This window comes from Falco naumanni, chromosome 6 (assembly GCF_017639655.2).
Source record: "Falco naumanni isolate bFalNau1 chromosome 6, bFalNau1.pat, whole genome shotgun sequence".
Lineage (NCBI taxonomy): Eukaryota > Metazoa > Chordata > Aves > Falconiformes > Falconidae > Falco > Falco naumanni.
Window position 1 is genome coordinate 10,300,102 of NC_054059.1, and position 22,973 is coordinate 10,323,074.

General features: G+C 44.6%; 1 protein-coding gene across 1 annotated transcript in view; it reads right to left on the bottom strand.

The window, feature by feature from the left end:
* Positions 1-19,213, bottom strand: part of MYO6 (myosin VI) — a 118,197-nt gene extending 98,984 nt beyond the window's left edge. Inside the window, exon 1 of the mRNA XM_040598171.1 lies at positions 19,166-19,213. The gene's annotated coding sequence lies outside the window, so the exon portion shown is untranslated. The remainder of the gene's footprint in view (positions 1-19,165) is intronic.
* Positions 19,214-22,973: the final 3,760 nt, after the last annotated feature.

Consider the following 22,973-nt stretch of genomic DNA (forward strand, 5'->3'; position numbering starts at 1 on the left):
GATGGTACAGCAGCCCCCCGCCTGTAAGCCACCACGGGCAGCTCTCCCCAACACAGCCACGGGCACTGCACTCCAACCAGCACCCGCCAAGCAGCCCTTGTCCCTGCTGCGAGAGGACACCAAAAGATACTGTTGTCTAACCAAGTAACAGCTCTCAAAGTAAAATACCGCTTGGACACTCAGCTGGTAGTTGACCACTGCCTCCCCATCAGATGATGCTGCGGGACTGGAAACATGGAAGCAGCAAGAACAGGAATGCGAGTGAGTCCTGTTCCTGCATGTTTTGACATAACCCTGTTCAGCAGTCCCAAACAAAGGCTTGTGCTTATTCAGCCTACAAATAACTTTAATCATTGTGTTTTGTCTAAAACTGGAGTATGGATTCCTCTCACCAGAGGAGATTAATCTTCCTGCTGCTTGTCAGACAGGGGAGATTTGAATTAGGGCTTTAAGCCAAAAGCACAGCTAACATTTGCAGTTGTGCAGATCTAATCACATATCAAAATTTCTGCTCCCGCTCCAGCATCACACTATAAAAAGTCACCATTTCTTTCATTTATGGGCAATATATGAAATGCAAATCCAAATCGTTTCAAAACCACAATGGAAGTCACCACTAAAAATACCTTTGAGGAAACTGTACAAGGCTCGCACAGAAATGTTTAAAGTTCCCAAATACAGGATCAGTGCAATGTTAGTCTTCCCTGCAAACCAGACAGCTCCACCAAACAAAACCCAAGTAAAGTCTTCTAAACCTTCCTTCCCCTCTGCCAGCACAACTCATCCCCCCTACTCAGTACGTAGTGCTCCACTCACAATCAACTAGGAAACTATTAAGAAGTATGAAGGCCACTCTGCAACTTAGGGAAGAGCTTCTCAAGAAAGAAGAAAAATAAAAAAGCAGGTGAGGTAATTTAACAACTCACTGCCCTAGGACAAAAGTTTTGCCTTTCTCGGTCCCCTGCTCCCCAGCTCAGGCAGTACCAGCCCCAGCATCTGCAAACCAGCTCACTGCACTGCAACAGCAGAAAAATATCCCTGCTGAAGTGCATGGTTTAATCTACTTATTCCTCCCAGTTCAAAAAGAAAATGGATGAGCTCCACTGCCATCATAAGATAGAGGTAGAAAATGTATCCACAAGAAGGCAGAGATGACAGCAGAAACTCCTCCTTGAGTCAACAGCAAGTTGTTACCTTGGCTCTCCACATCTCTGAAAATATGTGCAAATGATGCAGTCTAAGAAAACCAACAGAGATCAGACAGTTCAAGCAGACTTGTATTCAATTTGTAACATACAATATTCATTTGTAACATACAATAATTTCTTAGACATAAAGGTTTCCCTCTACTAAAACCAAAATATTTGGTGCAGAAATATGAATATCTGAAACATTAATTAAGGGCATTTTCTTAATTCCTCAGGTTAAAAACTCAGACCTTCCAAAACCTAATGGTTTTGCGATAGCTTTGAAGATTTCGTTCAGTATTTCTCAAAAGTCAGCAGGTTTTCTCATGTCTCCCAGCTGATATTACCTGTACGATTTTGCAAAAAAAATCTCAAAACACATACAAGCATGGCCTCAATTGCCTGAACACAATCTGAATCTAGATGCTCAAAACCAATCTAGAAAATTGTAGCTTTTAACTTCAAAGAATAAGGATACATTTTTAAACATCTCAAAAAGAAGCAAATGCATACAGTATTCATCAAACAATAGTATTTTTTGTTGTCATGTTTGTGCAAAACAAATGAGAAAAAGGGAAAAACACAACAGAACCTCCATCAGCATAGCTTCTGGAATTGATTACCAGCGTTTGTTTGAGCTATTTGATGTCAAGGATGGTTGAGGGCACATTTCCCAACTGTAAAAATAGGGCACTTCATGTGGATCACGAGATTTGACCAGTATGACCTTAATGATTTAGGTAACACTCTTCTAGAACAGTGACTTTTAACTGCTGTTTTGGCAGCCCCCAGAAGGGGATTAAGAAAAAAATACTCCAAAGATCAGAGAGAGATGAAATTTCTGACAGAATCCAGGTGCGGCAGAATCATAGCATCATAGAATCATTTAGGCTGGAAAAGACCTTTAAGATCATTAAGTCCAACAGTTAACCCAGGACTGCCAAGTTCACCTCTAAACCATGTCGCTGAGCACCGCATCTACATGTCTTTCAAATATGTTCAGGGATGGTGACTCAACCACCTCCTTGGGCAGCCTGTCCCAATGCTTGACCACCCTTTCAGGGAGGATTTTTTTCCTAATACCCAATCTAAACCTCCGTGGTGCAACTGGAGGCCGTTTCCTCTTGTCCCGTCACTTGTTACCTGGGAGAAGAGACCAACCCCCACCTGCCCACAGCCTCCTCTCAGGCAGCTGTAGAGAGCGATAAGGTCCCCCCTGAGCCTCCTCCTCTCCAGGCTAAACACCCCCAGTTCCCTCAGCTGCTCCCCATAGAACTTGTGCTCCAGACCCTTCCCCAGCTCCGTTGCCCTTCTCTGGACACGCTCCAGCACCTCAATGTCTGTCTGGCAGTGAGGGGCCCAAACCTGAACCCAGGGTTCGAGGGGCGGCCTCACCAGTGCCCAGTACGGGGGGACAGTCACTGCCCTGGTCCTGCTGGCCACACTGTTGCTGATACAAGCCAGGATGCTGTTGCCCTCCTGGCCACCTGGGCACACCGATGGCTCATGTTCATGGGGCTGTTGACCAGCACCCCCAGGTCCTTTCCCACCAGGCAGCTTTCCAGCCGCTCTTCCCCAAGCCTGTGGTGCTGTGTGGGGTTGTGGTGACCCAGGTGCAGGACCCAGCACTTCTCCTTGTTGAACCTCATAGAACTGGCGTTGGCCCATCAATCCAGCCTGTCCAGACCCCCTCCAGAGCCTTCCTGCCCTCAAGCAAATCAGCACTTTCCCCCAACTTGGTGTTGTCTGCAAACTTACTGAGGGTGCACCTAATCCCCTTGTCCAGGTTGTTGGTAAGGATACTAAACAAGAACTGAGCCCGATCCTGGCCCTGGAGAACACCATTTGTGACCAGCCACAAACAGGATTTAACTCCGTGCACCACAACTCTTTGGACCAGGCCATTCAGCTAGTTTTCATCCAGCAAACAGTATAGCTGTCCTAGACATGAACAGCCATTTTCTCCAGAAGAATGCTGTGGGAAAGCGTGTAAAAGGCTTTACTAAAGTCCAGGTAGACGAAATCCACAGCCTTTCCCTCATCCACTAAAAGCCTCACTAGAAGCTTCAGAGGATCCAGAAATCAAAAAGATGAAATGATTTTTACAAGGCAATGAGTGAAACTGACCTCACAGCTGACATCACAGGTTCAAACCATGTATGACGTACCTGTTTGTAGTCAAAGCGCAGTCAAGACACTCCATATCAAGACCATCAAGAAAGGCAACCAAATGGAATTGCCTGAATGAGTGAGAAGGACCAGATACAGCTGGAGAAGAAATGCACTGAGCAGTCATTTCCACTTAGTGCTTTTATTTAATTAACTTTCTTGAAGAAATTTCTTATTTTCTCAAGAACATTCCCAAGAAACAGGCACAACACAATTTAATGCAACCTGCTATAGATCATTAGGATTCATCCGGGTAACAAAAGAAAAAAAAACCCCCAAACTTAATTAGATCAATTTAGATCAGTTGCTATAAAATCCATGGGTTTTGTTATTTGGCACATTTAAACCTATTAACCAGTTAATCAATTAGAGAAGAGGATAACATGAAATAGTTCTTAAGCGTGCTTCAAAGATACTTAAATCTTCTTATATTTTTTTCTTCTAATTCAAACACCTTCTGTGATCAAGAGCAGCACCTTTAAAGCCTTCCTCCAACTCTAGCCAAAATCCATCATTATTATTATTATTATTAATCTGTAACCTTGAAGACACATCTCCTTGTTCTTCCAAGGCCAAGGACAAACATTTTCTTCTTGTACATCTTTACAACTTTCCTCTATATGCTCATAGTACCAGCCACACAGAAATTCCGTGAAGCTTTAAACAAACCCTTTGCCAAACAAAAACCAGTAAGGATCATGTAATCACAAACGAAATATACACAATATTTACATGGAAAACAGACTACAGAATTCTTCAAGCTAGCAGAAAAAGCTGTAATACACAGTCACTGGAAACAGAGGTCACACGGACTAGAAACAGGCACTATTTTAAACAAAGACCATCAATCATTTTGAAAATCTTCTGTAGAATTACTTTTAGCCAATAACATGGATTTCAAATTAGGACTAGATTATATTTTTTCTTCTTAGTTCAGTATTTCGCAGTCTGATTTCCAAGACATCACACCCAGTCTGCAAAGCAGCTACCTTTTTTATTTACTTCTAGTACATATACAGACACAGCCAAAGGTAAGTGCTAGTGCCCTCTGCCAGAAATACTTCAAGGTCAATTCCTGGGCTGGTTTCAGCATTTGCAGATATTGCAGTACTCAGAAATGTCAATCATGTCAATCAAAAGGTCTAGGACACAGTTCAAAAAGCCACATGCAAAGTCTTGGGATAAAAACATTTAATTAATGCATTTGTGATTACAAGCAAGACCCTCACAGTTGACTGCCAAAACAGTGAACCATAAAACTGTCCCTGATTATTTTTTTTTTTTATGGAAAACTAACATGTTACTAGTTTTAAAAGGATGGAAAATACAATTCTAAACCAAATGGACTGATTAAAGCTGCAGAAAAGACTGTGCCGCTATTGAAGGAAAAATTGTGGGAACACGTGGAACTTATCACCAATGGATCCACAAGAAGACAACCTGAGGATTCCCTTGCTCAGGGCTTTACAAAGCATCCTCTTCAGCTTTCTGGACTTCTGGTCTACAAAGTTCAAACTCAGATTCACTCAAGCACTCTATCTGGGACTCCAGTCTAGAGATCTTCAGCACCTCCTATATTCCAGCAAATATATTCTTTATTGCAGATGCACACAGTCCATATATCCCTTGTAAATTCATCCAAAATTTGAGCTCCATAGAAGCTTAATTAGAATGATCAGGAAATTCTACTCAGAAGTCTGATATGACCAATTCAAACTCCTCCTTGATATTGAAAACACAGAAATATTTCAAAACTGCTTTCAGGATGAGTATTTCTTCACACGGTCAAAGGATCTAAGCACTCTCTTGGAGGGCAGAGGGTTAATACTAAACTCCTCATAGATTTCCTGTATTTCCTCTCTGGAGTAAAAATCTTCCTCAGGCAAGAGTTTTTGGTTTTGAATTATTCATAGGAACTAGAAAACTACAAGCTTATGGGCGCCCAACATCATATGATTAGAGACCTTCTAAGGTCATCTTAGAAAAAATTCAAAACAGTGTAACAGAAAAAATTATGTGTAGAATCTGACTACAATGAAGAACTCAGAGGGTTAATTCAAGTCAGGCACTTCCTCAGGAACCAGAAAAGCCCAGTTCCTTTGCCTGGTGCTGAAACAGAGTGAGCAATAAACACATGGGGTTCACTTGGTGCTGAAACAGACCGAGGAATAAACACATGGGGTTCAGTCACCTTCCAGAGACCTGTATGAAGTCTTGAGGCAAGAACTCAAGAATAACTGAGTTCAAAAAGGAAAAGACAGTAAAAAGCAGCCCAAGTGACATAACTCACTGAACTAAAAAAAGCCAAAACAAAACAAGAAAAAACACAATCAACACACAGACCCATTTTGCAAAATGCATCAACAGATGAATCAGTACCCTCGTCACACAACGTTAATGGAGACGCCACCTCTCTTTACAAAGACACATATTCCGCCCTTCACAATAGCATACCTGCCTTCAATTACAGGGATGTACACATTTCCTTTTATTGATTGAAGGACACAAGGTCTGAAAAATTATCTTATTATTTCTATTAATAAATAGAGGATATTTAAAAGAAGCACTCAACCATAGTTTAGAAGGCTGAACTATAAACCCAGAGTACATTTTTTGCCACAGTATCCCCCCAAAACCAAAAGCAGATGATCTTTCTTTCTTTGTATACAGAAAGAAAATTAGTAATATTAACCATCAACCTAACATTGCATTTTGGTACTGATGCTCTGTTAAAAGGAAGTTCCAGTTTCTGCTTTATTTAGGTAACTAGTAAAAAGAACTTTCTAGCTATAATGGTTTACTCTGACAAACTTTAAAAAAAAAATATACATGCTTTTTGAATAACTCCGTTAACTTGGAAACAACAAGGAAAACAAGAAATTAATCAAATGTCTTCTCAAATGCCTGCACAACCAGCAACAGCCGTTTCCTATACTCTTTTCCCAGCCAAGGGTGAGACGTGCTGGCTAACCTCCCAGTGTTATGACCTGTGAAAGATACAGATCTAATTTTGCTAAAAGAAAAACACCACTGCATCTGGTCTGTTAAGAGATAATAAATATTTTATATTTTTTTTGGAAGTGGCAATTTACCAAAATTTGCTGATGTTCAAGTTTAAGCGCACAACAGAGAAGCACAGATATATTTCAAAGGTTATCAAACAAGTATTTGGTTTTCCAGCTTCCACTCTGTAAGAGTCATTCAAGTTTTACTGGATGCTGTAATTTAACTCATTTCTTCATGCGTCCAGCAACCTGCACTGTGTGATGATCCTCCTCTGATATGGAACCTTTTGACATAATTCTGGAAACGTATACAGAGTGTGCCCTGCAGCAGCAGCCTAGGAAGCCCTAATGCACCAGGTGTGGCTCCAGAGGCAGATCCTGAGCCACCCTGGAAGTGCCCTCAGAGTGACGCAGCCTCCCTGCAGAGCCTTTGCTGCTGTGGGTCTCGACTACTTTTACACTGAAAAACACAAGGGAAGGGAGGGACTCATTTTCCGCTTGGCCTGCCCTTCTGTTATAGCAGTGCAATAAAAGATAGGCCTCGACTGTAGCGAATGACTTTCATCTTTGATAACCAGCTTCTTCCCTTTCTCTTGACATCCTATAATTTCTGTCTTCTCCCAGCCTCAAACTGCTTTTTTTCTTCTCTCTAGAGAAAGCTTTTTTTTTTTGCTCTCTAGACAGAAACACATTTATTGTGAAAACTGTCAGCTATCAGCAAGTCAAAGAACACAGAAACGGCAGGATCACTGAAGCTACTGAGGAGAAAACATAGCAGCAGAAAGCGCCAATCCTAGAAAATCACCGCTGGTGCTATTCCATGTAAGAAAAACTCCTTGAAATGCTCTTGACAGCTTTTGTTTTTGAGGAACTCCAGGAGGCCAGGAGCCCTCCATCCTGCCAGAGGAGCAGTGCTGGTCCTGCACCGTGCCGTGCCTCTGAGCCCAGCTAGCCAGCGAGGCTCTGCCTGGAAGGTGAACCACATCTCAGCCTCCTCCACGCAGCATGACCAGAGCTCAGCAGCCACTGTTCCAGATCATGCTTTCCCTACAGCACGTGGCTGCTTCTGCTTACACCACCCTGGTCACCATCAGCATTAATAATTTCGTACCACTGGTAGTTACTCTCCTTCTCAAGTCCTTCTACTCTAAACTTCCTCCCTCTTACACATTAAGCTGCACCTAAAATTACCTTGTAAAGCAGATCTTCATCTCAATGCAACAGTATTCCCCTCACTTCCATTTTTCCCCAAAACAGGAAAACAGATTGCTGCTTTGGTCTAGGAATCTAGTGAATCCACACGCATTTTTTGGTGGCAAACGGCATAGGGCTTTCTTTGCTAGGGTGCTCCTGAAACGGTGACATGGTGCTTCTGCTGACCCAGAACAAGATCAGTGCGACGCCATCCGGTGCAAAGACCCCTGTGAGTAGTCAAAGCTCGTAGCAGAACAGCAACCCACAACAGCCTGCAACAACAACAACAAAACTCCTTCCTTCCTGCTGATTTGCATGGGGAGCGAGCACGCTCGACTGCAGGGCTTCCCAGGCTGTGCTGTGCACACATAAGCAAAGTTTGCTGCGAGAGGAGTGTCCCCCACAGCAAACGTGTCCTCCACTTCACTCTCCCAACCTCTGGCTGACGAGCAAGGTTAATTGTAGGTTGACAGCTTCCAAGTAATTACAGCCATTCCCAATCCAGTGCTTAGTGGTATGACATTGGTCATGCTCAACAAGGGAAGGCAGAGTAGAGAAAAACATGAATTTTTATTAAAACTCTTTCCAGTTTTCAAATTCTGCTTGTACCAGATGTTCTGCCCTATATCTCTCCGCTGCCTTTCTCACTAGACACCAAAACTGGCTGCCAAGTAAATAAAAAACCAGCATCTCTTTCATCCTCAGAAAACCGTACTGAAGGAGCCAGTTTTACTTGCTCTATTGTACAAACTCCATTTGCAATCTGTCTTGGTATATGCAGTCCACAAAGAGCATGCGAAGCTGCATGCTCATTTGTAGGACTGACGCCATGCAAATCCTTCTCATTTCCAGCAAGTTGTGAAACACAAAAGGCAGGATATCCTGCAAGTAACAAAGTAAAAGAAAAAAAGAAAAAAAAAAAAGGGGGGGGGGGGGGGGGGGGGGGGGGGAAAGGCGGCGGCAGGTGTCCTGACTTACGCAGGGCTTCTTCAAGGGCAGCAGCTGATTCTGAAAAACGAAGTCTGATTCAGAGGAAGCCACCTTGTGAAGCCAGCCACAAATACCTGCACTGGAAGCACCAAGGACCCAGATCACAACTCCACTGCAGCCTGGATCCCAGAGTGATCAGGGAGACAAACAATGGACAAGACACAGTGCAACCCAGGAAGCCAATCCAGGTGACACGCTAACAGCATACACTGGAGTATTCATTACATTTTACACTTCGGTGAACTCAAAATGCTATCACATGCATCTGGGTCAAAATTTGACTGCCATTCCATCCAACAGTACAAAGAGGTACTATCAGCTATCACCAAACCCAGGTCTACATCTCACCTATGAGTCGCTACAGCCTGAAGCACCCAAGCTCCACACCAAGCCATTCCTGTCCCAGCTGGGTCAGGGGCCTTGGAGAGGAGAGCCCTGATACCTGAAAAAAGAGGAAATCCTCCCTCAGCTACAGGAAGATCTTTAAAAAAACCCGTTGCTCTTCTCCCACATTTTCTTCTTGTTGGGATGGAAATATATGTAAAGACCTTGACAAAGGTACAATAATAGAGAAGGCACTTTAGTTTTTCTAACTTACCTAAGTACTAGTACAAGCTTGTAGCTTATATTAAAAGTTCAGTATAGCCCAAACACTTGCAGGAGATGCTTAAGGGAAGTGGTGATGTGGCAGAAAAAAAGGAAAAAAACACCCTCCTTTTTTCAACAGCAGTAACCTGAAGACTGCTAAGACATGCGCTTCAAAAACTAACAGCCCCACACAAACATAAAACTTTGTTTAAATGCTTGCTAACATCACTATGCCAATTCCTCACAACATAAAATTGTTTTTCCTGCAAACGTGGCTACTATTTCATATTTGACTTGGTTCTCCTGTATCTTCAGGTGTATGGTAGTTAAGATGGCTTTTCAAACTGAAGCAAAGGCCTGAAAAAAGTAAAATTAAATACTTGGAAAAAATCCTGTATTTATCACACAGATGTGCTTACCATATTGTCAGACCGGAGACTACCAGTTAAGAGTTTTGCTGGTTTGCCTGCCTATAAGATGTTCATCAAAAAAATTAGGCCATGAATTTAAAATGGAGTAGCTGATCACAATAAAAACAAAGCCACACAAGTCTCATGGACAGCTGTGTCTTGCCCATTCAAACTTCTCCATAAAGCAGCTGCAGTGGAGGAAGTAACAGATCCTTTTGAGAAGGCTGCTATCTTACCTGGATCCTCTCAAAACTCCCCGGCCATTTCCAAAAAGACAACTGATGGAAATAAAGAGAAGCTGCTAAAGGGAACACACAGAGTCCTAGGAAAACATGAGCCAATTAGCTTTCATTAATTATAACTAACCACAGTTCAGCACACCTTCTGTTGTTGCTCCTAAATCTGTATCTGTCTTGGGGTGAAATACTTTGCCAAAATTGTGAGGCCTCATGCTCTTCTTACACCCACGGCAGGCACACCCAGGGTCAGTGCCTAGGCATGTATGGGGATCAGGCAGCATCTTCCAGTTGAGGATAAAAATAGGCTTTGAAGTCCAGCCCGGGCATGGTAGAAGAGCAACCCTGATGCTACCCTGTTTTGCCTCCAAGCAGCCAAGCCAGCATTTTTCTTCCACTACAGGTGTTCCCTCTTGAATCTGCTGGGGTCCCTTTGGTCCTCTCAGCTCCCCAGCCTTTCCCACCTTGGCTCATCCTTCAGCCTTCTTCTGTTCCTGAAGGAGCTCACATCATACTCCTCCTCCTCCTCCTGGTAGTTTCTGTCTCCCCTGCTTCTAACTCCTCCCTAGGGCTAAAGCAGCAGAGTCACTAAGCAAACACGCCAGCAACATAAAGTGGCCTTTGTCCGCCCTCTTCCCTCCCACAGGGGTTTGTAAAGAAACCAGGATTAACACAGAAAACAACTCATCTCAAACTGCCAGTTTCTTTGAAACTATGCAAATTTCCACTTCCATCTGATGCACTCAAGCAGTCAGTACTTATTACTTAGATGAATTCCTAATTTTTTAGTAAAAAACAAAAATTAAAAAAAAAAATCAGGAATAGAGCTGCATTTTTTTAATGAGATAAAGAAAAATAAAATTCTCCTGCTACAGAGCTCAGTAACTGATCCAGGACCGTAACAGAAGGATTTGCAACAGAAGCTGCAAAGAGAAATTTAAAATAAAGTTTATGAACCAGCCTAATATCTCAAATATCTGCCTACTACCATGAATAAACACACAACTCAACAGATACAAAGAAGCTGAACCCCAACGCTCATTAAAAAAAGTACTTTCCATTCCAAGCTAAAAGAAATCTGATACAATATTTTAAAAAAATACATACAGGTATGAAAAATTTTGAAAGGTTGCAAGGATTTAGAATGAAATAAAATAATACGTAAGAGTATAAGGTCAACATATTATTTATATTTATCATTGCTGCTTTGGTGTTGAATATCTATAATTATAATTTAGCACGTAACACAGAAATACCCATAGTATTAGATGCCGCATCATCAAAAGACGGTATTTTCATTTAAAATACGAAAGACTGTTACAGATCCAAGAAAAGCAGCTACTTGGTCCACAGCACTGCAAAAGCCATGTTCTGTGGGTGTTGACCTTTTGAGCAAGACATGACTTGTAAGCATGATAACAGGCTAAGAGACTTTATGGCTAAGATTCCTCTCCCTAGGTTAGTAAGAAATAATGTTTTTCTTTGGAGGAATGTAGAACTCCAAAGCAAAACATAAAATCTAAGATTTGCTTCAGATTACCATCAGAATATGATACAAAACATATTTTAACAAGCATCCTTCCCCTATGCAAAGCTTAAAATTTTTTCTTCTATAAATGATCTAGGAGAATACTAAGGTGTTACACTACTTTTTCAAAAGCCCGTAATGTATCTCCAAACACCTAAATAAAAAAAATATTTTAATATATGACATCCATGCAGTGAACCAAAAACTATCTCAAGGTCCATATAATCTGACACTGTCTGACCACGACTAATTTCAGCTGCTTGAGAAGATGCCAGAGTACTGTAATAGGATTACAGTTGAAGACGAAGATCACCACATCGTCTCTGGAACTTCTGTTTCTTCTGTACACTTGCAGTTAAATGCTTTGTTCCCAACAGTTCCAGTTCAAGACAACTATGAGAGACAAGCCCATTTCTCTTCTGTTTCCCATGAACTTTGAAATTTGAAACAATGTTCTTAAACAGTTCAGTTACTGAAATCTGTAAAAAACATTAAAGTCTCCAAGAAACTTTTTCTGCAGCAAAGAGCATACAAGGACAATAAAGCCATGATACAACACGCACATATATTCCCACAAATGAATACATAGCTGTCAAAGTCTATTTTAAAAGAAAAAATTAAAAGAGGAAGAGAAAACAGGCCTGGCAGCATGCTCACCAAAAGGCAAGCCAAAAAGTACGACGAAAGGAGAAACAGCATCCTCATAACACTCCTTGCAGCACAGCAGAGACACAACATGCTTCAGATTGCCATTTGTGTACCAGGCACCTGCCAAAAAGGCTTGCTTCATGAACACCGCAAAGCCTTTAAAGCAATCAGCAAACACTGCAAAAATAACAACTTATTAGGAGCCCATAAAACCAGACAAAGATTTCTCATTAGTTTTCCTATTTTTGTAAAGGATCACAGGTAAGAAAAAAAACCAAACACAAAAAAACCCCAAAAAACATAAAAGAGATTCTTCCCCACTCCCAAAACTACCACATGTACTAAATCCAAGTATTATCTTTACGCAGTAATAACAGCCCATGTCTTCTTAGGGCCCTCTGAAGTCCGTGATCTTTTACAGTCCTTTCCAGTCCTACTGTTATTACTCTGACATTCCCTACATACACTCTATGTCCACATTTCTCTCTGCAACAGGGCTGTTGGAGGTGTTTGTGTACCTTCTGGTAGAGGCAACAAAGGGTTACACAGGTTTAACAGACTGCAAAAAATGCTGTAGTTTTCTAAGAGAGGGTGGGCTGAAAGGGTACCAGCTTACCACCCCGAGAAGGGTAAACCTTTCACCTGCCTCCCCCTCATTTTTGCTCCTCGCTACATGTTCCTGCTGCCCCACTGCATAAGCTCAGACATGCGTGATGTCCCTCTGCAGCAAGGACAGGGAGAAAGGTGATGGGCAGCGGCACTGCCGGGAAGGGAGCAGAGGGGAAGGTGCAGCCATGAAAAGATTTCCTCTTTTCAGGGGACCAGCAGGTAATTACCTCAGTCCAACTACTCACAAAACTGCAAACCTAGAAAATAATTGAAATTGAAGTTCCTAAAAATATTTGTCAGATTGTCCATTCCTGAATGCTTTGAGTGCTGTCCTGAAACTCTGCGGTACGTAAAAGCAGGGCCCAAAGCACAGGAGGTTACCGCACACCATTAAACATCAAACCAGCAGAGCAGCTACAGGGCACCCCCCTCCCAAAGCTCTCCAGTGCCCCCGCTGAAACGCAGAGTGCCACTGTGGGCAGATTCCCAGGTTCATGCTATGCCTGAACACAGAGTCACCCAGCCGAGAGAAAGGATGATGGAGCAAAACAGCCAACCTTTACCACGGAGGATTTCAGGAACGACTTTGCTATCATCTCCGCAACTATACAGCCGGTGCGATGGGCTGCACTTGAATAAATCAGGGAAGAACAAAGCACAGATGGGAACTCAGAAGGGGTGTCATCACCCCACTGCAGACACGGCCTCCCTCGCAGGTCGTGCCAGAGGACTGGAGAAGTACGCGTTTCCCTCCCATGGGCAGCTTCTTCTGGAACAGGGCTGTTGCACTATCACCTTTCAGTCAGGTTGCTTTGGATCTGGGTCACTAAGAACTAACCTGAGATGACCAAAACCGGCTGGGTGCCACAGCAACAAAGAGGGCAGAGCACATGAGAGGGACAGACTTCCTGACCATATAAATCACAAGCTGAACTAGCTCAAAATACAAAACGTAACGATACTTACACAATTTCAGATCAGGCCTGAAGGATCCACAGAAACACTTAGATACAATTCACAAAGTTTCTGCTACCAATATAGCCAGAGATCTTGCTGATATTCGAGAGATTTTGTGAACCACTGACTTTGTTATATTCCCTGCTTCTCTTTCCCTGCCCCCCCCAAATTTCAAATGAGTCTGCTAAATCTTGCTAATGACAAAGAAAACAAGTTTGTTCACAAATCATTATCCACTACATAAATAATACTCTTAATTTGTCTGTTTAACTACCTTCACAAAATAAATTCAGCAAGCTCTTTCAAAGCATACTGCTTGGGAAAAAAAAAAAAAAAAAGGCACATACGAAAGAAAAGTTTTATGTTAAAAAAGGCCTTTTGTTGAGCATTTGCAAATCCAGGGTTCACGCAGACTTCCAGCTGAAAACTCTTGGAATTTCTCCATTGATTTTTCTGAGAGCAGACCAAAGCCCAGAAGGTGCACATACAGACACAGCCACCGCAGCTCCAGCAGGGCTCGCGACACCTCCGTTCAGCACTGCCAGGGCTGGATCCCAGTTTGAAGACTGGCCCCGTTCTGCCTTTACCACTCGGAGATCAGGTGAGCACAGCAGCAGGAGCACTGTGAGCGGCACATACGAAAAGTTGAGTTTTAACTCCAGATGTCTCATCCATCTGTCATTCCCTGGAGCAAGCAGAAACTACCCGTCATCCACCCACTTGCAGAATGAGAAGCATTCAGCTGACCAGGAAAGACCCCTGGCTTGACAGAACTGCTTTGGGAGTGATGTAAACCCTGGGTACGACCTGCAGCACAGCCACAGCAGCACCCGGCTAACCCAGCCTTCGCGCATGCTGTGCTGCTGGCAGCAGCTGCAATACAGCTCACAGAGCTCCAGCATGCCTACAGGAGCGGCAGCCAGCACCGTGCCTGCAGGGTAAATGCCACCTGGCCACAACTCACTCCCTTTTCACCAGAAAATCTTAGTCTGCTCCCAAACCACCACACCAAGCAGTCCACAGGTGGCAACAGGCTTTGCCTTTGAGCTGCAGCACGGTGGCAGGACCGAACCAAACCCGCCGTCCCTGGCCAAATCACCCTCTGCTCTCTTCTTGCATGCTGTTCTCAACAGAAAAAGCAAAAACTAGCTTTGGCTAAATCGAGTTTTTTAATTGGTGTTCTAAGATAGTCGCTTACTGAAAGACAGAATCAGCATGCTCTTTCCAACAGAACACATACTATTAACTATGTATGGTCATTACTTACAGAAATCATACTACCAGAGATTAAAGAGCCCAGCGATTTCTTCTTCTTGCCATCAGAACCTTAGCAAAAACCATGAAGGGTGCTGATACTTCACATTTAGCTTCACAAAACTGACAACTCTAGGGGAAAAAAAAAAGTTTCACCCCCAGGATTTTCCTGAGTGTTCTTTGTATTATTATAGTGTCTACCAATACTTAAAGAATGCAAGTCTCAGTCACCAGTATTTACTACAAACATCACAGTTATTCCAAGAAACAGCAAAGCAAAACACTAAATAGATGGCATACTATGTTAAAATGTTGTCATTTTTCTCTTCCCCTGCGTACTTTAAAAAACAGATTCAAAATGAGGGTATCTAAAGAAACATACACCACTTAACAAGTCTGACTTCTTTTTTCTTTTTTTTAATAGATTGACAGTTCTTTAAAAGCGTTTCAGAACAGAAGATGCTGTAACATTTGGACAGAGGTTATGAAGCCACATACAGTATATACTAAAATAGATGATGAATACCTCAGGTGTCCCTCTCATTTTCCTGGTTTTAAATCACAATACGATCCTACACCTACACTTCCTAAGGGATTACAGGCTGCGCTCCTAAACCGCAACATTTTGCTGTCAAATGCAATAGTTTGCCGCAACACTATTTTAAAACCAAATGCATTAAGCTGTGACATCAGATGACCAACAATAATTGAAAGATTCTAGGTCTTTATCACGGAAACCGCATTTCTTTTGAGTACTAAAATTACTCTTTCCACATCAACTCAGGCCAGAATACAGACAGCACCTGACAAAATCATCACGTTCAACCCCCTGCACGAGAACAAGTAAAATAGTCATGAGGAAAGTCTTTAATATATCCTTAACACAAGTCCTATTATGACTTTCAAAAACCTTTGCAAAAAGAAGATTGTGCAACCTCAGCTTGCTCCATTGTCCCCCAAAGCATATCAGACTAAGAACTACATCAAAATTCTGACACAAATTAGTTTTACCTTTTTCAATATAGTCACTGGCAGGACACAAAGCACTAATTTTAAGACTATAGCATCTTCTTGTCCCCTCATCTCATCCTCTTTCTGCTGGAAGTGAACTTGTCCAGCCTTTGTAGAACACACTTCCCAAACACACATGGTCTCTGTAGATGATACTTTCCAAACCCTTCCTAAACCTTGACGACCATTTCTGCCGGATTGCAACATTTGCATTTATCTTTTTAAGGGCTGTGGCCAAAACTGAATGCATTATTCTGTTAACTTAGGTTTCACTAGTAAGAAAAGTTAAATGATAAACTTCAACAGCACTGCATCTCACTGCTTACCGCGATCCCCCATAACCCTCAGATCTGCTTCCACGGTGCTGCTGCCAAGCTGACTTTACCTATCTGCATTATGGGACCTCCTTCCTGAAAACAGTGTAAGATATACTTATTACATTATTATATTATTACAATGAATACAGTCATTGAATAATACATCACAGATCTCTTGGCTTCCAAAACAGAGCTTCAAAAATACGGCCTGAAACGCCTCCTTGGTCTCCTTCAGACTCTGTGCTAATTCTGTTGATCAAAGACATCAATGAAAACACAAAGGTGCCTGAACTGGCCCCAGCACCACTCAAGCTGACTTTCCAGTTTGATGGCAACTCATAATCACTTAGTGAGAATAATCACCCAGAGCTGCTATCTCTAGACTTGGTCTCTTTGGCTCCGCTGTTCTCAAACACTTCAGATGAATAAACAATTTTCCTAAGAGCAGCCCTACTGGGTCACACGGCTGGTCTGTTGTCTCCAATATGCTGCCTGAAGTAGTCAATGCCTAAAATTAATAAAAAAACTTGGTAATTACTTGACGGTACTTTCCCAGTATATTCTCCCAGGCTTAACGTGACTCCCTGAACCACAAGAGGTACTCTGTAAAAGTCAGCCTTACTGGATTTTTCTTCCATCAATTTGTCCAGCTGCTTTTCGAGCCCCTGTAAACTTTCAACATCCACACGCTTCAGAAAGGATTTCCAGAGCTTAACTAACTAAGCACTGGGTCAAAACCCAAACACACTCCTTCTGTTCATTTTGAACGTGCCAGCTTAAACTGATGCTTCCACATTTTGTACTGAAAGTGACAATAAATAGTCCCTACGCAATTTTGCCACACCACTCATGAGACTGTCAACATTTCTAAAACTTCAAAACTTTCCTCAGACCAGAATTATCAAATACCAAGAGAATATGAAGGTTAGATTAGGTCACAAAGCCTTCACCACCCCTGCAGACCAGGCACAAGGAAGCACAGCTTCACCTTGCTTACAGGAACATTATGGTTAACGGGTCAAAATACCATCCCAATATCAAAACAAAGGCGAATGCAATCCGGATCCAAAGGATGCAGTACTTAGTGCAGATTATACATGAATGCCCACTCGGCTAGAAATGTGGGGGTGGGGAAATTACTTCAACTTACAATTTCTGCAAGCTAACACTGCCGTGGTTTTAACTCAGAAAGCTATTGAGCCTTGCAGCAAATTTTACTGCCTTTATGTTCATGCCGCTGGCTTTATAGTTTCACAGTCAAGGGCATAACTGTACCATCACTGAATAGTTTATTAACTTACACGCATTAAAAGCACATCCACTAAAAATACAGTCAAGCTAAATCCTAATTTCTGTTAGATAAAACTGCATTGCAAAGGTTTCTAACTCGTGCTCTGACAATTTTTAGATTTACTCTCCCACCCCAACAATACTCAGATCTTTCTTTAGCAGTTATTTTATAAATAGCATGCTTTAAAACTGTGCTAATGTACAAGTCAGCTATATGGTATTTAAACAAATATCACAAGAAGACATTTGCTTGTACTTTTAAATCTGCACAGAGATAATTTTAATCATTAAATCATTTCTACTGTCATCAAGCTTTTTTCCCCAAGTACTTCCCTCCCTCTTGAAGAAAAAAGTACTGATGACATTTAACTCATGAGTTCACCTCTACCCTGTTAATTTGTCACATTTGCAACAGAAGGACTCAGCCCCACGGCCAACCTTTGTACTCCGATGGCTGTGAACCCAGTTCAGAGGCTGCTCCGCAGCCCAGCGATGCTCGCTGAACTGTAAGAAACTGGATCGCCTCAAAGTTCCTTCCCTTCCGACAGCAAGACAGGACACGAGTCACGACACACTGCTTCCCTCCACCTTTGTAAAAAAGGGCTGACAAGCAGCAATATTTAGATGAAATAACAGGTAACACCCATCCTTTTATACAATCTGTAATCAACTAAATTAGCCATCTCAAGCTTGCGGGCCTCTGTGGGCATCAAGATTTACTAGGTTAGGAACCTGAGGGCCAAGTAGCAGACAAGCATCAACAACAAATGCGCTGCACCGCAAGCTGTAGTCGAGCGATGGCCCATTCCCATTCAGGTGAGGAACCTTTTGGAGTTTCCCTGCTCGGTGAGGAACGCAGGTTACAGGAACCGGGTACCGCTTTTTGGTTGTACAGGCCATTCACATATGCTGCTCTCCAAAAACGCAGCCCACGTAAGTATTTATGCAAGAAATACTCCAAGAGAAAACGTTTTCCAATCGCACTACTGGTCATACTGTGTTCAGCCAGTCGAGGCTGTAAAAAAATTATTTTCCGTGACAAGGGTAATACTACAAGCACAGAGATGTTAGTGAAACACGGAGAGGAGCTCAGCATAACTCATCATCCTCTGTAAAACACCATCCCTGCTAATGGGAAAAAAAATGAAAGAGGGGAAAAAAAACCAACAACCAAACCACAGGAAAGGAATTCCCATGACAGTTCAGGGAAGGAAGTAAAGAAAAGCCACTGCAGACCGCTGCGCGCCCGGCTGGGAGGGCCCGGGGCCGCGCACCCACCACGGGCAGGGCTGGGGGATCCCCGCCCCAGCCGGGCGCTGCCCCGGGGGCGCCGGCGCTGCCCGAACCCGCAGACCCCGGCGCCGGGACACGCCTTGCGCCGCGCCGTCGGCGCCGGTACGTTTCCTTCGTTACCGCCGCCTGTAAGGTGAGAGTTACCGGGCGCAACAGCCGCCTCGCTCCCTCCCTCCCCGGCGCCCCGTCCTGTGCCCGCAGCGCTCGCCCCCCGCCCCGAGCAGCCCTTGAAGAAGCACCGGCCGCTGCAGCTCGCGTCTGCTCCCGGAGGCCGCCTGCCCCCCAGAGCCCCGCTCCCCTCCACGAAGCCTCCGGAGAACGCCCCGCCGGGGAGCCGATCGCACCTGCCGCCGGGCCGGGCCGCGCCGCCCCGCGGTCGGGCGGGAGGCGACGGGGCAGCGCGTCGCGGCCGGGCCGGGCGGGAGGGGTTGCGGAGGGGCGGCGAGGGCAGCCCAGGGCCCGCCGCGCCGCGTCCTTACCTGCTGCGGCCGCCCTCGGCGCCCGGCTGCCAGCCCTGCCGCCGCCGCTGCTGCGCTGCTCTGCGCCGCCGCCCGGCACGGCACGGCACGGCACGGCCCGGCCCGCCCGGGACGTCACCGCCACAGGGGCAGGCCGGGGGCGGGGGCTGCGCCGGCGAGCGCGGCGGGAGGGGGAGGCCCTGGCAGCTGGGAAGCCGGGGCCCGTCCCGCCGCCCTTCGCTCCGCACCGGCGTTGCCTGACGGGGAGGCCCAGCCTGCCGCCTGCCCCGGGGCTCCCCGCGGCCGCCCCGGCCGGTGCGGGCAGGGCCGGGTCCGGCGCCCCCCGGGCGGCCCGACCCCGCGGCCCGCGCCCTGCCGGCCCGGCGGTGTTGTTCAGGGGGCGGGCTCCGGGCTGCTCTGGGAGGCGCTGGATTTTTTCCTTCATTTTTTCACCCACCCGGTCACGTCAAGGGTCAGGTTTGGGGTGATCTTTGTCTTTATAAACCACGGCCCCTAAGGAAAGGTGCAGAGCAGGTGGCCGCTGCTGCCGCGGGCAGAGCTGGGGGGGCCGGGGCGGTGTGACCCCGCGGGGGCCCGGGCCCGGGGCCCTGCCTGGGCGGATCTCACACGGTCACGGCCCCGCTCCCTGGAGGAGCAGCACCTGCCAGCCCAGCCCTCTCCCCGCGGCTCGCAGGAGGCCGCGCAGTGCCGGGCCGCCTCCCCGGCGGCCTCCGTGGCAGCTCCGCGGGGTTCCCCTGGCACCTGCCCACGAACCAGCCTCTCATCCTGGTGGCTGGTGCACTGGTGTGGCTCGGGAAAGCGGCCCAACTGGACAGCATTGCATCATGCTCGGCACCCACAACCACCTTCCCCTGAGCAGCCACATTGGAATTCTGTCACCTCCGCGTCCCTCGGCTTTACGAGCGTTCATTCCTAGCATTGCCAGCAGGTTCCTCAGCTTTCCTGTAAACACTTTGTTTCTCTTCACGCAGTACCTCATGAGTGACCCTAACTGCATGTGCGAAGCCGCTTTACCCGACAGCCATAAAATTCTTGCGCATTTTGCTGACAGAGGGAAACAAACCAGTTCATACTTCAAAATCTCTCACATTTCCCTTAATCCTGCAGCCCTAACTGCCTTTCTTTAGCCACGGTGTGCTTCACTGCATCCTTTTTGAGTGCTCGGACAACACCGGGAACATTGTACAGCCACTAGCTAATAAATAATTGAAACAAAATGTTTTCTTCCAGCCGTATCAACCCCTGTAGATACAACAGTTATAATAAGGCCTTGGCCTCTTTTAGGGGTTAAAGAGAAAACCCAGGGGATTCTCTGGGGAAGGGATTCAGTCAAGGATCAGTGTGGATATACACATGGGAAGGAAAATGAGAGTATGAAAAGCACCTGAGTAATCCTTCATCCTGGGCAAGGCATGGGTGGAGTTAAATCCTACGTCCAGATTAACATTCCTACAACTCTTGAAACGCGCTATGAGGTTGTTTTGGTTTGTAAAACGTTCCACACACCTGCAAAGCAGCAGAGTGAATTTGACAGTTGCATCTTTGCTTGATATAATTTAGGAATCTTTAAGAATTTGGACAAATCAAAATACTGTATAACTTCTAGCGAATGGGAGTTTGCCTTTGGCTTTACCTTTCAGGGCAGTACTTTGTATGTTCAGCCTTACTTCTGTTTATGTAAAAGAGAGATAAGGATAATTATCTGGGAGGAAAACTGAATGGAGTTTTATGTGGGAGGATGAAACTGACTGGACCACTCGATTAAATGTAAATTTGCTGACTGGATAATCCCCTCTCTGTTAGCAAAACAGGCTACAATGTCAAGAAACAGTCAACAAAATATTTTCAGTGTAAACAAACTGGTCAGTTCCATGGTGCAGTGGAAGCCGGGCAGAGCTGAGCGCTCCCACCATCCGACACGCCGCTCCCCCATCAGGAGAGGCGTGTCTCCACTCTCTCCCCTCTTTTCTCCCTGGGAAACCTAAAAATAAGCCAAGACACAGCAGCATCCGTTCTGTAAATCCTCTGGGAAAATGCAGGAAAACTCGCACACAAGTAAAATCTGAGGGCAAGCACTTCATCGTAAGCCAAAGGGCGGGATGGGGTGTGGAGGGAAACAAGGCAAAATGTGTTTTACTGTACCCCTTGCCCGTATATGAGGAGGGAGGCAAGATGCCTTTCCAGTTTCATTCCTGGGAAAGTTGGATCAGCCTCTAGTTTTAGTCAAACTGAGACTTTCTTGAACACCAGCAACAGCAGGGCTGGGTTGGAGATGCCAACCAATTTTTGTTGAGTAGCTGTATAAGGGACCGACGCAGTTCAAGGCTGTGAGGGAGAGCAGAGTGCCTTTAGCATCACCCTGTTCGTCCCGCACTTCAGCGCGTCAAGCAGGGGAAGCTGCAGTGGAGGAGCAGCCGCTCACAGCTGCAAAGCACAGGTGTGGTCTGTTGGCATAGCTTTCGCTCGGGGTGGCTTCATGCTGTACCCATCAGACCGTGAGGGTCTGTTCTGATGAATGAGAAATATCACGAATAAGAAATATATATAAGTGCTATCTTAAATTTGCAAACGCAGTATTCTGGACAGCCAACCAGGAATCCCACCAGCATGCCAAAGGCAGAAGGATCACCGAGACAAGGCAGCGTGACATATTAAAATGTCTATTGACATGTGCACGTGCCTCTTCACTGCAGCCCTGCTGCAAAGAACTGATGATATTCCAGATGTTTAAGGTGTCTTCATTCAACCAGATATTAAAATCAAATATTTTACTGTGAATTCACGTTGTTACAGATTACAGTAAGCAGTTTCTGCCATTAAAGTTGCCACATATTTTTAAAAAAATGTGTTAATTGTTTAAGCCACCATATTTTGTCAGTGCTGATGAATGGTAGTTTGGAAGGATGAGCAGGTAAAGGACCCCAGATGACTTCTCAGAAAACCCTGGGAGAATATTATGTGTGTTTTCATTTCAAAAAATATCATACCATGTCTTGGCTGTTTAAATTCCTATGAAAGTGATTCCTATTCATATGTACAATTAAGCCAATCAAAATGTAGACAATTCAATATAAACACAAAAATGTAACAGCTCTCACACTTGCGTGGCTGGAAATCTCATTCCAGAGGTGGTTAGTATTGTGAGTGCCAAGTTTCTCTCCCCACACTTTATTATGAAAAATTAAATGCAAAAATCAGGTTTGACACCGACTACAAGCCTTTACCAACTCCTCAGGTGGAAAGCCTGTGTTTAAATCATGTTGGTGTTAGCTGGGTTTCCCCATGGATTACACATAGCTACAACTGTTTTACACTTCGCATATAATGAGCAAAGTTCTGCTTGTAAAAATGTCCATGGGCACTGATTTAAGTCACAGCCAATAACTTAATGAGGCCAGAACTTCATTTACTTTACACTGCTTTGTTGGCATACTCTAAATATATAGGAACATGATGTAATTACACTGTATCTGTGTAGTGTGGTTGTGTTAAAATACCTCACAGCTTGTCAGCATCAACTCACAGAGTTTCCTGATTGCTGAGTATTTCATTTTAGTGCCTTGATCCTCCCTAAAATGATTTTATAGTTTTGCAATTAATTTCTGAAAAAAAAAAAAAAACTAAACCAAACCTCATTGGTTTTAAAACCATTTTGGAATTACCCATGCGGAGTTTCCAAATATAGGCACTGTAGCTGCCAACATAGCCCTGCCAGCACAATTTATCTGCTACTTGGCTGGATAAAGAATAGCTTGCTCATATGTTTGCAAAGAACATTTCTAACTGGCTCAAAGTCTAGCAGCTTATG